This window comes from Berghia stephanieae, chromosome 4 (assembly GCF_034508935.2).
Source record: "Berghia stephanieae isolate SIO BIC M18660-M18661 chromosome 4, UCSD_Bste_1.3, whole genome shotgun sequence".
NCBI lineage: Eukaryota > Metazoa > Mollusca > Gastropoda > Nudibranchia > Aeolidiidae > Berghia > Berghia stephanieae.
Window position 1 is genome coordinate 93,556,988 of NC_088363.1, and position 14,143 is coordinate 93,571,130.

Sequence of the window (14,143 nt, forward strand, 5' to 3'; positions counted from 1 at the left end):
AGAACTGGGCTCGTTGTTTTGTGTTCAAACCTTCTTGTTCCCATCCATTCCTCCACTCACTGTTGTAAATGACATGGACATGAAAGTCAAGGTACAGGTCAGATGTTAGTTATGTGGGTCAACCCTCTCAGTCATCAAAGGTCACAGAGAAGAGAATTGAATCTCCTAAATAAACATAACATTCTTTGCCTCTCCCAGGGAAGGAAATGGTTCACAACTATTAAATGCCACTTAACGACTATTCGAAAAGGTGTTCGCATCTTATCAAAACTCAAGATGGCGTACGCTGACAAAATACATTTTAGAAGAATTTTCGTCAGAAAACGTAAACTCAGACATTAATAGGGTAGGACGAGAGACGCATGCGCACAACCAAGATGACGTTCTCTCTCTAATAACTTTTCCGCCGGTGACGTCACAGACTATGGGTGACGTCCAATCAAGGGACGCTACTCTTCCGCTAATCTCATTCCTTATTGCCGTACGCTGGAAAAAAAAAAAAATTTTTTTTACAATTTGACCAGAAAACTCGTCCTTCAAATAACGATCGATTTAAGTGATCGTCAAATTGGCAAAACTCTCAAACCTGGGACTGAAGCAAGGCCGCGGGAGGTCCCAGGTTTGAGAGTTTTTGCCGAGATGACAATTATCTAAATCGATCGATATGTCAAGGACGAGTTTTCTGGCCAAAATTTTAAATATGTGTCTTTCCAGCGTACTGTAGTTTATTGGTTAATTGATGAATAGGCCAAAAAGTCTCCAATCTGTCACTTCTAAATCCTCAATACGGTATGTCACCTTTTTTAAATGTTCGGGTCACCTGAAGCAATTTATGTAATATTCCAATGAAATGGAAAAAAATAAATGTATTTTGTCTGTGTATTGGTAAATACATATATTAAAAAAAATAAAAATAAAAATCGATTGATTAAAATGATCCTTATCATGTAAAAAAAAAAAAAAACTATCAAACTTGGCCAAGTTTGGGAGTTTTTTTTGGTTTTTTTTGGCAAGATGTCGTTATTTGAAAAACTACTTTTCTGGCCAAAATGGTTACAATGTGTTTTTTCATAGTACGATAATTGGTCTGTGACATTTTTGGCCATACACTGACTTAAATTATTTTTCTAAACAATTTTGTACGCTTTATTTGTAGTTAGTATAGTTTGTATTTTATTTTTGATTTTATATGTACGTATGTACGTACGTACGTATGTATGTATGTATGTATGTATGTATGTATGTATGTATGTATGTATGTACGTATGTATGTATGTATGTATGTATGTATGTATGTATGTATGTATGTATGTATGTATGTATGTATGTATGGATGGATGGGTGGATGGATGTATGTGTGTGTGTATGTGCGAGGGAAGGAGAGAGAGAGAGAGAGAGAGAGAGAGAGAGAGAGAGAGAGAGAGAGAGAGAGAGAGAGAGAGAGAAATAAGGGGGGGGGGTGTGGACGGAAGGGAAGGGGAAAGTTGATTGCCAGGAAGGAATTAATCAGTAGATAATGTTTCGGACACATTTGGAGAATTTTTACGGTTTATTAATAATTTTTTGTTTCATTCTGGCCAGAATTTAAATTACTGGTCGGAGTAAACCCGGACCCCACCAAGAGGGGTTGAGGAAATGCGACTTAAAACGTAAAACCTGTCGAGATGAGAGTCCCGTCACGTGTTAAAGCCAAGACTAAAATCCAAAGGGTTACGTTATTGGCTTAGGGATGTCGAACGATGTCAGGGCCCGACGTCCCTGCTGTCACCCCGCCCTGCCCTGACCCAAATAAGTCGTTGATGTGATGATGTTGTTCTTTACTTTATTTAGCCTGTATTTCCCCTTTTGCTTTGTTTTTTAACATATCTACTAATGATGTCGGGACATTGATAAAAGACGTTTTTATAAATTTTGCCAGAAAATCTATCAGGACGATAATAATGTGATTTTCTTCCATTTTCGCATATAAGATGTAAGACTGATTGTTATGCATATTAGGTCTTATTGAGATAGTCGGTTTATATGAAGAAGAAGAAGAAGAAGAAGAAGAAGAAGAAGAAGAAGAAGAAGAAGAAGAAGAAGAAGAAGAAGAAGAAGAAGAAGAAGAAGAAGAGAGGATGAGGAGGAGGAGGAGGAGGAGGAGGAGGAGGAGGAGGAGGAGGAGGAGGAGGAGGAGGAGTTTTAAATCAAACATATAGATGTCTCCCAACATGTCGAAAATGATCAAACTGAAGTAATCTTGTAGACCTCTAAAAAGTCACAGGCTTGAGACTATTTTGACTTGTGACAAGTGTGGGGCCATCCTGTTTTTGTTTGCTTTTTGAAGGATGTGCGGCGTTTGAGGCATATTTATTAAGGTCATTTTAACGCCAGGAAAATGGAGGAAAATAGAAGGGTAAAAAAGAAAAATCCAGATTTACAATTTAAAGCATCCAAGAACAGTTAGACAAAGGGGACTTGTTTAAATAATATGGAACAGAAGTAAATATCAAGAACCTGCTATCAGTTTACTTAGTTTAAGGAGGAAGACTTAGCTGGGTCTCAGGTTTGAAAGTTTTTGCCATTTAAAGCGATCGATATTTGAAGGACGAGTCTTTTTTACCAAATGTTACAGTGAATGACATAATCAGTCTGATGGTGAAAAGGTTTGAATTGAGATATTGCCAAGTTTCGTTAAAGGGTCATTTAAAAAAATCAAAAATGAGTTATTGTCATAAATGATTAAATCAACCCTTTTTGTACATCTTCGGGAAATATCAGTGCTTAAGTTCACTTCTAAATATTTTTTTAAGCTAGTCGTTGAAAAAGTATGAAATTTGAGAAAAGTTGCTGGATACCTTTCCCATACATCTGACCATAACTTGGTGAAATGTTCTCCTTCCGACTGATTACGTCATGCACTGACACAAATGTTTACATCGTGCCTTTCCAAACTACGGCAAGTTACTCGTTAAAGTCAACATGACATCCATTTTATAGGCTAGTCAGTGTCGACTAAAATATCATCGTCAAAAACTATCCCTGTATATGTGACCCATCGTCTCAAAACGGTATTATGTCGGGATGAACAAGATGCTGAAAAGTCAATTTTAATCTTAACTTGTCAAGAAAACAAAATGTCGTTTTTCAGCACTTTAAAATTCTATATCTTTTCTTCAATAATACATACATGGACTCAACTCAAGTCTGAGGTTTTTGGTCATAGATTCTATTCTCAGTACTTTGATCATCCCGACGTAATACCGTTTTGAGGCGGGGGGTCACATATTACCGTATTGAATCAAGATGAACCCTGGTGATTTGAGGTCTCGTTTTGGACAAATCGGGGTCATTTTAATCTATCGATATAATATTATTATGAAATAAAAGTCCTTTGGTCAAAATTAAACATATAAAATAAGCGTTTTGTGAATCAGTTTATATAATATTATTATCAGTCTTATGATGTGTTAACGGTTATTTTGCCATTTAAATTTGCTAGATACGAACGAGTAGAAGCAAATCACGGATGGGAGGAAAAACGACACAGCTTGGTCTCATTACAACCAATTACCACGCTGATAGATTTGGGTTAGGTATAATCTGGCCTAGAACGATAAAATACCATTTAACACTTTGGCCAGAAAATGTTTCCTTTATAATATCATTATATTGAAGAATTAAGATAATCTCAAACTTTTCCAAAAAAAAAAAAGTTTAAACCAGAGATTCAAAAGAAGATTTGGGTTAAAAACGTTTTGACAAGTTCGGAGTCAATTCTGTCCGTATATTATATTATGTTGATATATGGACTTAAAGTTATTTGGTCGAATTGTAAAATATGGCGTTTTGTCCTCGACAGGTTCTGTTGCCCTGATAGCCTGATAGTAATGATATCAAAGAGATGAATATTTTCAATGTTCGCACTGTTTAACCCGGAAACCTTTGAAACATCGTGTAAAACCAGAGGTCAGGACAAGGCTGAGTGTGTGTGTGTGTGTGTGTGTGTGTGTGTGTGTGTGTGTGTGTGTGTGTGTGTGTGTGTGTGAGTGACCTCAATCTATTTGAATATATTATAACATGTGACCTACCACTTCAATCTGGTACTATGTCGCAATGAACTTGATGCAGAAAATAAAGTTTAAAGTCGAAATGATGATAGAACATAAATGTCCATGATGAAACACAACACACTCTCCTCAATGAAAACATGGATTTAAAGATTGATTAATGTCCTACCCTGGAAAAAGTCGTATAAAAAATTTGGCCAGAAAACTCGTCTTTCAAATATCGATCGATTTAATTGACCCTCATCTTGGCAAAACCCCTCAAACTGGCCTTCGTGAAATCCCAGGTTCGAGCACTTTTGCCAAGATGAGGGTCATTTAAATCGATCGATATTTGAAGGACGAGTTTTCTGGCCATTTTTTTAAATACGTATTCTTTCCAGAGTGGGGGTCCTGGATAGATCAGTTGGTAGAGCACTATGATCCCCCCCCCCCTCCTGTCCAACCAACAGTGAATAGGTAGCTGAGTCTGTTAGATTTGGCGGAAAGTACTTAGCGATAGACTAGCATCCTATCCAAAAGCTAGCAAGCAATTGCTATTGTCCGTTTCACGCGATATAAACAAGGATAAACTCCGACTCCATATGGGCCCAATGGCTCTGAAGTCCTTTTTTTCCCGTGAGTACCACAGATAATTTGAAATGCCCGTAGACAATGTCAGATATTTATTATTGTTTATGAAACATAACTCACTCTCCTAAAAGAGATAATTTATTTGAGCTTTTAAAAAAATGAGCTTTATATAGCGCAATATCCACTAAATGTGCTCAAAGCGCTTTACAAGAGGTACCTGGTCAACAGCAACATTTAACATGTAGGACGGGACATGAAGCCTGTTAGGCGATAATATTACAATTTTTCGGACAAAGACCACGCTTCTAACGACCAGGTACTCATTTTACACCTGAGTACGGTGAGAGAATGTGAGTAAAGAGCCTTTTCCAAGGACTCAACTATGCGCCGAGCGCGAGGCTCGAACCCAGGACCTTCCAATCCGAAAGCTAGAGTCATACCACTAGACCACATAGCCGCACATTTGAAGCCAAATGTTTTAAGTCAAGCTTCAAATTCAATCCCATGCATCCGGTTCACTACGATATATAACACCGTTTTGAGATGATTGGTCACTCGATTTAGAATGAATACGTGTATTACTATGGTAATACGAGTACTATGGTATTAGGGGTTCGGTTTTTTGGTTTATTGATGCCAAAATATTTCATCTCACTTTTTTGTGTGTAGATAATTTATTTTATTTAATCAATTGTTTTTTGAATTGCGATAATTCGTTATTTGACAAGTAAAACCCAAACTAGTCTAACTTATCGTGGGAACAAAAGCAAGGAGTGAGGGTGGGTGGGTGTGGGTAGTAGCCAAGTGGTAAGCCGTTTGTAATGAATAATGTTAAAACAATGCGTCATATCAGGCATGGAAAAGGTCAAAGGGCATAATAGGGCACACTCTCTGTTGGCACATAGAACTAAAAACACGCCGTTACTCTCTCTCTCTCTCTCTCTATCTATCTATCTATCTATCTATCTATCTATCTATCTATCTATCTATCTATCTATCTATCTATTTATTTATATATCTATCTATCTCTCTCTAACTATCTCTCTCTCTCTCTCTCTCTCTCTCTCTCTCTCTCTCTCTCTCTCTCTCTCTCTCTCCATCTTAACCTTCATTTCTCTCCCAAATGTATCATCCTATACTTCCTGTGGTTCCTATCGTCAGGATATTTGGAACAAAAAGTTTCCCGTGATTGTTTACACTAGTTGCCATCAACAACAGACAGTTCTTAAGCGTTGTTTTATTAAGAAAATAAAAATAATAGCATTGCATCATGTGACACTGATATTTACTTTTTAAATACAGAATACGTTCGTCATGTTTAAAATCACCTCCACGCCCTCCCCCCCCCCTCCTCTACAATATAACAAAATTAGAAACGACACATAGCGAAGAAGAAGAAGTGTAGGCCTGGGCTTGAAGTGTGGGCCTGGGCATGAAGTGTAGGCCTGGGCTTGAAGTGTAGGCCTGGGCTTGAAGTGTAGGCCTAGGCATGAAGTTTAGGCCTGGGCTTGAAGTGTAGGTCTGGGCTTGAACTGTAGGCCTAGGCATGAAGTGTAGGCTGGGCTTAAAGTGTAGGCCTGGGCTTGAAGTGTAGGCCTGGGCTTGAAGTGTAGGCTTGGGCTTGAAGTGTAGGCCTCGGCATGAAGTGTAGGCTGGGCTTGAAGTGTAGGCCTCGGCATGAAGTGTAGGCCTGGGCTTGAAGTGTAGGCCTCGGCATGAAGTGTAGACCTAAGCATGAAGTGTAGGCCTGGGCTAGAAGTGTAGGCCTCGGCATGAAGTGTAGGCCTCGGCATGAAGTGTAGGCTGGGCTTTAAGTGTAGGCCTCGGTATGAAGTGTAGGCCTGGGCTTGAAGTGAGGCCTGTGCTTGAAGTTATAGGCCTCGGCATGAAGTGTAGACCTAAGCATGAAGTGTAGGCCTGGGCTAGAAGTGTAGGCCTCGGCATGAAGTGTAGGCCTCGGCATGAAGTGTATGCCTGGGCTTGAAGTGTAGGCCTCGGCATGAAGTGTAGGCCTCGGCATGAAGTGTATGCCTGGGCTTGAAGTGTAGGACTGGGCTTGAAGTGTAGGCATGTGCATTGAGAAAGCACGCCACCACACGCCAATCCCTGGCCTGGAACCCGCAAGGCATGATGAAGAGAAGCCAACAACTCAGAGGCGAGCTTGGAGAGATGGGAATAAGCTGACAGGAAGCAACAAAAGCAGCCCAGAACAGAGTGCGCTGGAGAGGAGTCATTGATGGCCTGTGCTCTTCCAAAGATCTAAGGCCCTAAGTAAGTCATAATTGTTACTGTAATAACATATCCATTTTGAGCATCAAGACCACCCCGACAGAATACTGTTTTTGACAGTCATGACTCGACAGGGACTAAATTTAAATGTCCCGTTGTTTGCCTATCATAAACTTCAGGACTAAAAATATTTTTTTTTAAAAACAAGAAAAAAAAATATAAACCATAACATAAAAAAAATTGAACAAAAACAAAACCCTAACAATTGCTGTCTAACAAAAAGAAACTCTCTCTCTCTCTCTCTCTCTCTCTCTCTCTCTCTCTCTCTCTCTCTCTCTCTCTCTCTCTTTCTTTCTCTCTCTCTCTCTCTCTCTCTCTCTCTCTCTCTCTCTCTCTCTCTCTCTCTCTCTAATTAATTTGGTTAGCAGTCTTTGTTTGGGTTTCCTTATTGCTGTTATTGTGTACACTTTATTGATTTTTTTTGTGTGTGTGTGTTTTTTTTTGTTTTTTTTTAAACCTTGAAGTTCATCTCTAGCACTTATCTAGTCCCTGTCGGATTGTGACACTTGGCAGCCAAAATGTAACCGGAAGCACGCTTACATCTTGTTTTGATTCCTTCTAAACAAGGATGGCTCAACTTATGTTGTCAAGCAAACATGGCCGGAGCTTGTATAAGTGTTACGTAATGTGCAATTCATAAACTTTCAACCAGTCAGTCTCAGTCATAACATAAGATGTACTTTCTTAGATGAGAATTTAACATATGCCCAGTGCACTTCGTAACGCTTTATATATATATAATGTAAATTTTCACTCACATTTTTTTGGCCGAGACGACTCGGTTCTGTGTTTTTTTTAAAATGTGAGTGAAAATTTACATTATATATTAGCTCTAACCACCATTATCGAGCACTTTCGTACCTACAAGTACCCACCAACACTCATAAATATATATATATATTTATTTATTTTTTTTAATTGAAAACAAACTTTCATTCCGTACGATATAAGACCTTTTTCTGCTCATACTCTTCAATACGCTTCAACACTCATGACGTCACTTCCCTCGTAATGACGCATGTTAACTTAGTAACTGGCTCTAAACTATCGGAACAATGGCGGACGCCCTTATGAAATATTTCTCCGACGAGAATAAAAGCGTATCCAGAGGAGAAAAACATTATAAATCTGATCATGTTTTGACTTTTACTTTTACACATTCTGATCACAAGACATATGAAAAGTTCTAGCCAGCATGAAGAATAAAAAGTACATATTTTCTTTGTTTAGAACCAAGATGGCCGCCATTGCTGGGCGACCTGACATCAGACTATTGAATCCAATTGGCTCGTCTTGCCTATAGCAAAACCCTCATTCACACCTGACCTGAGTGGTGTAATAGCTTTTTAAAATCAAACCCACAGTCAAAAAACCGTTGCTATCGTTAAGAGATGAAACTATTCTGAGCCGAGAGGTTAGAGATAGAGCACCTGAATGGTTTGTTTGTTTTTTGTATCAAGGACAATTTTGACGTAATTTGGCAAAACCCAAATCCACTTTAGCCAGAAAACTTCAAATATTCAAAATTAATCGGAGACCGAATTAGCAACAAAGCACCGGTTCATTTGTCAATGAGTCGAGGGCTGCACGACTCAAAAGTCGGGTTCCCCACCCCATGCCAGCCCTTAATAATAACACTATGCTTGCACTTGTTTATAGTCTTGTTTTATAGGCATGACATTATTTATTAATCCACCGTATTATAAAAATCACCCTTTGGCTGGAACCTTTTTAAAATCATAATTACATACATACTTGCTTAGGCCGCCCAACATGAGCCACAAGTCCTCGCCATACTGTCCTGTCCTCCATAAGCGTACGCAGCTCTCGGGTGTTGTCCATTCCTGTGTCATCTAGCAGACAGTCCATGTATGTTTTATTCTGCCTGCCTCTGCTTCTGGTTCTCTCAGGTGGTTCCCATAGCACAAGACTGCTTGCAATCTCCTCCTTGTGTCTCCAGCAGTGCCCCGCAATTAACATGACATTTGTAAAAAAAAAAAAATTATAAACCTGTCAAAATAAAAGAAAGTCTGAGGTTTTAGAATTTTTGACAAGTTGAGGGTCATCTTTAATCCACTGATAATTTGAGTTTTGGCCAGAATTTTTTTTAAATATAAAAATATGGGTTTTGGTGTCCCAAAACAAAATTGTCACGGGTTTTCTTTTTATTTATTTCTCTTCTTCTATTTTTTTTTCAACTAGATCCCATAAGGGGAGGGTGGGAGGGGGGAGGAGGAGGGGGAGGGGAGTGCAACATTGTCGAGTGGTCAAGCATTGCACTTGGACAAGATTCTTTACTCTCACATTATCACAAAGAAATCGGGTGAAAATTTAGTATCTGGTTGTTAACAGCGTTTTCTCTGGCCAGAAAGAAAACTGGAAAGCGCCTAACAGGAGTCACATATCGTATAGTACATGGTAACGTGTGGCTGTGTGATGTAGTTGTATGACACTCGCCTTTGGACCGGAAAGTTCGAGAAAGATTTTAAAACTTGTGTCTGTATGTGTGTCTTTGTGTGTGTGTGTGGGTGTGTGTGAGTGTGTGTGTGTTTTAGTGTGTGTGTTTATTCTAATGGAAGGAGAGAGAGAGAGAGAGAGAGAGACACACACACACACACACACACACACACAGAGAGAGAGAGAGAGAGAGAGAGAGGGATACGAAGGGAGTGAGAGAGATAGAGAGAAAAGAAGATTTACATTCTATTTTTTTAAATTATCCGTAGAAAAAAAAAGTATAAAAAGAAATGGAGGGATGAGAACAAAAGCATGGCGTGTAAACGTGAACACGAGGTAAGCATTAGCAGAATGTCAGACTAATACTGTCAAAATTGCACATCCACCCCGACCCACTCCCTTCAACATTTAATATCAAGGTATTATCCAGGCATTTGTAAGCAACCTTATAATACCCTTCACTGACTAAATCCAAGTAAGTATTTACACCTGAGTCGAGAGAGGTAAGCTCTGTAAATTACATCTGGATATAACACTGAAGCCAGGGTTTTGCTATCATGCACCCCCCCCCCCCCCCCCTTTGTTCCTACTCACAAAGTAAAATGAAACAAAACCCTGGCCTAAGATTCATTAGTTCCACATCTCTCCAGCATCTACATATCCTATACAACGCTCTAATCTACATTATCTCATAGATTTGATAGAAGAATAAAAGAAAACTTGAGGTGTAAAATAGAGCAATATCGACTAAACGTGCTAAGTGCTCAGGTAGCTTAACTGACTAACAGCAACAGGTGAAGTGTAGATAGACACATCACACCTGTTACACGATATCACAATTGTTTTTCCGACAGAGACAACGCTGTTAAAGACCACCTGACTACGATTAGAGAATGTGAGGAAAGAGCCTTTTCCAAATAATTGACTATGCGCCGAGCGAGGCTCGAACCCAGTAACTTCCGATCCAATAGCAAGGGTCATACCACAAGACCACATGGCCTCAAAAAGGGAGAATGTTAGCTCGTTAGAATCAAGACAATGATAATATAATTAAATAGTCTGATGTCACGTCCGCCCAGCAACGAGCATCTTGGTTCTAAACAAAGAAAATCGGTACTTTTTTATTCTTCACGCTGGCTAGAAATTTTTCACGTGGCATGTGATCAGATTGTAAAAAAGTTAAAACATGATCAGATTTTTTTATGTTTTTCTCCTCTGGATACACTTGTATGCCCGCCACTCATCCGAGGGTTTAGGACCAGTTACTAAGTTAATATGCGTCATTACGAGGGAAGTGACGTCACGACCGTTGAACCCTATCTCAACTACCGCAGAAATGCAACCCCACCACCATCCCTGTCTTATAGAAATATATATCAAATGTTATATCGTGAAAACATTTTACTGGTCGTAAATAGAATAAATCCATCTAAAATGTGATGTATATTGTTTGATAAACCACACGAAAAAGACACTCTTTTATATTTTAACTATATTTAACGCCCACTGAAACTGTATCTAAGGGCAGCAACTCTTTCTAAAGACAAATGCTGACGACATGTCCATAATATGATAAATAATAACAATTAATTTTGCAAAACATGTTGATATGCTTCAATTATCTAATGGGGTGTGTGGGGGAGGGAAGAGATATCAGAAAAGAGTAAGAGAGAGGGAGAGAGAGAGGGAGAGAGAGAGAGAGAGAGAGAGAGAGAGAGAGAGAGAAAGAGAGCGAGAGAGAGAGGGGGGGAGAGGAGAGAGAAAGAGAGAGAGAGATGGAGGGAGAGAGAGAGAGAGAAGGGGGGGGAGAGATTTAGAGAGAGAGAGACACACACACACACACACACACACACAGAGAGAGAGAGAGAGAGAGAGAGAGAGAGAGAGAGAGGGAGAGAGAGAGAGAGAAGTGAAAATTTGCATTGTTTTTAATTATCTGTAAAAAAAAAAAAGTGTAAAAATAGATTGGGTGGTGAAGCCAAAGATCTGGTGCGTAAAAGTAAATATAGCAACGGTAAGCATACAAAGAATGTCAGTGTCAGACTAATGGTATAGCCATGAACTACATAAAAAGACACCCTTTTATATTCTAACTGGGGAACATCTAACTAGAGTAATGGTGGCTACATTAATTAACGTCTTAACAAACATTGAAAATTATTCTAAGGGAAGCAACTCTTCCTAAAGACAAATTCTGACGACGTCCATAGGATATCGTAAAACTATGATAAATAATAATAATTTTGCAAAACATTACGGGCATGTACCAATTATCTAATGGGGGTAGGGGTGAGGGTGGGAAACGAGAGACAGAGAAAGAACAAGAGAGAGAGAGAGAGAGAGAGAGAGAGAGAGAGAGAGAGAGAGAGAGAGAGGGAGAGAGAGAGAGAGGTTGGGGGAGAAAGAGAGAGACACACAGAGAGACGGAGAAAGAGAGAGTGAGAGAAAGAGAGAGAGGGAGAGAAAGGAAGAGAGAGAGAGAGAGAGAGATAGATAGAGAGGGAGAGAAAGAGGGAGAGATAGAGAGAGAGAGATATATAGGGGGAGAAAGAGAGAGACACACAGAGAGACGGAGAAAGAGAGAGTGAGAGAAAGAGAGAGAGGGAGAGAGAGAGAGAAGGAAGAGAGAGAGAGAGATAGAGAGGGAGAGAAAGAGGGAGAGATAGAGAGAGAGAGATATAGGGGGAGAAAGAGAGAGAGACACACAGAGAGACGGAGAAAGAGAGAGGGAGAGAGAGAGCGAGAGAGAGAGAGGGAGAGAGGGAGAGAGCGAGAGAGAGAGGGAGGGAGAGAGATAGAGAGAGAGAGGAGAAAATTTACATTCTTTTGTTAATTATCCATTATAAAAAAATAAGGGTGTAATAAAAAATATGGCGCGTAAAGGTAAATATAAGGTAGGCATGACAATCTGATTTTAGCATTGTGCACGATCAGTAGGAGGGGGAGGATGAGAAAAAGAAGAAGAAGAAGGAGGAGGAGGAGGAGTCAACTATGCACCGAGCGAGGCTCGAACCCAGGACCTTCCGATCCGAAAGCGAGTGCCATACCACAAGCAATGTAAACCCCTGAAAATCTTCCATTTTGTGGACAATAAAGATTTATTACTATTACTAGAACCCAAAAGTGACAAACTTGCCAAACCATTATTTCGTGACAACGGTAGAAACAACATGTAGAGTAGAAGTTTACAGTAGTAGCATGTACGGCAGGTCGACTGCAAAATATATTATTTAAAAACATATATATTTTGGGTACATTGAATTTTATAAACATGATAAAATACGTGTAATGGTAATTAATATGCTTAACACATATGGAATGTCTCCCCATTTGACAATTAAATCATAATCAAATGGAAATATAGAAAGAAAAATAAAAGTAGTTCGTTAAAACATGAATACAACTCACGTGATATGAAAGTAAATATCTATTTAACAGGCTGATGTCTTTACATGATGGATGGAACATACGGAATGACAACCGATTATTAAATACAATGAAAACGAGTATATCTCATGAAATGTGGATGGAACATATGGAATGATAGATTATTAAATACAATGAATATAAGTATATCTCTGCGATCAAATGGGGCTACATATCTAAGACAATAGGAGCGATCTATATTCAGGTTTTCGTCCAACCAGGTCATCAATCACATGATTTGTTGCTGTCCAAAGATTGGATATTTCTTAACAAATGTAAACACGCTGCTTTGTTTACAAATGTTATAAACATACCCACGTGTCAAGCTGAACCAAATGACAAATCGTGATGTTAGATATTTAAAAAAGCTGTGAACACTTTTCACTAAGTGGGTCATTTTGAGCACACTTTGCAATGTGACCAATGACCTTGAGCACATGGAAATGTAATATCGATCGTGCCCATTTACACATGAATCATAATAACTGAAATTAGGAATAAAAACTTACATTTCTGGTGCGTTAAGTTCTCGAAAATGTGAGGACAATTCAGTATAGGAAATAACATGCTATAACCCGACACTTCCAAGAATCATTGTGGAGAACACTGTGCCATTTGAGTCAATAAAAAAAAAAATATACGGCGCACAACTCTACTGAAAGATTTGAAAATTAGAAATGTATTTTCTACAGATAGATAAACAGGTAACTTGATTTCCTTTTATAATTTAAAGTCAGTTTGAAAGTTCGTTGAGTCAAACAGATATAATAAAATATGTACCGACGACACTAACACTCTCAAAAACAATCGATTTCGACACTGTAAAAAGATTTCAGTTTGGCGTAATGTATATACGTACATGCACTTGTGTAAGCAAGGGAAACAATTCAATAATCAATAAGACGATATCTTTAGTATAGTATTGCCTCCCTTTATCCAATTGTGGATTGGTTATCACGATTTATCTGAGGTCTATAGACAGCTGTAGTAACATTGTCGGAGTGGTGTGCAAATGACCATGATGAAATGCAAAATATATAGACCGGTTGGTGTCAGCTTTGGTTTGAAAAGAAATTATAATAACGCCTCACAGTCTGCGAAGTCATGCGTTCACTTTTGTTTTTGGCTTGGAACGAATGAAGTAAATATTTCACAGTAAAATATTTCATAGTATCGGTACGTAAAACTCAACTGCTAGTATGTTTGTCTGTTATATTGATTTTAAAAAATAAATAAATAATATGTTTCTACATGCTCTTGCACAATATTAATTTCAATTTCAAGATGTTAAGTTAAGGGGAATTAACCCTGTAATTTTCACGTCTATTGAGATATTTTAGCTGTTATCTCCC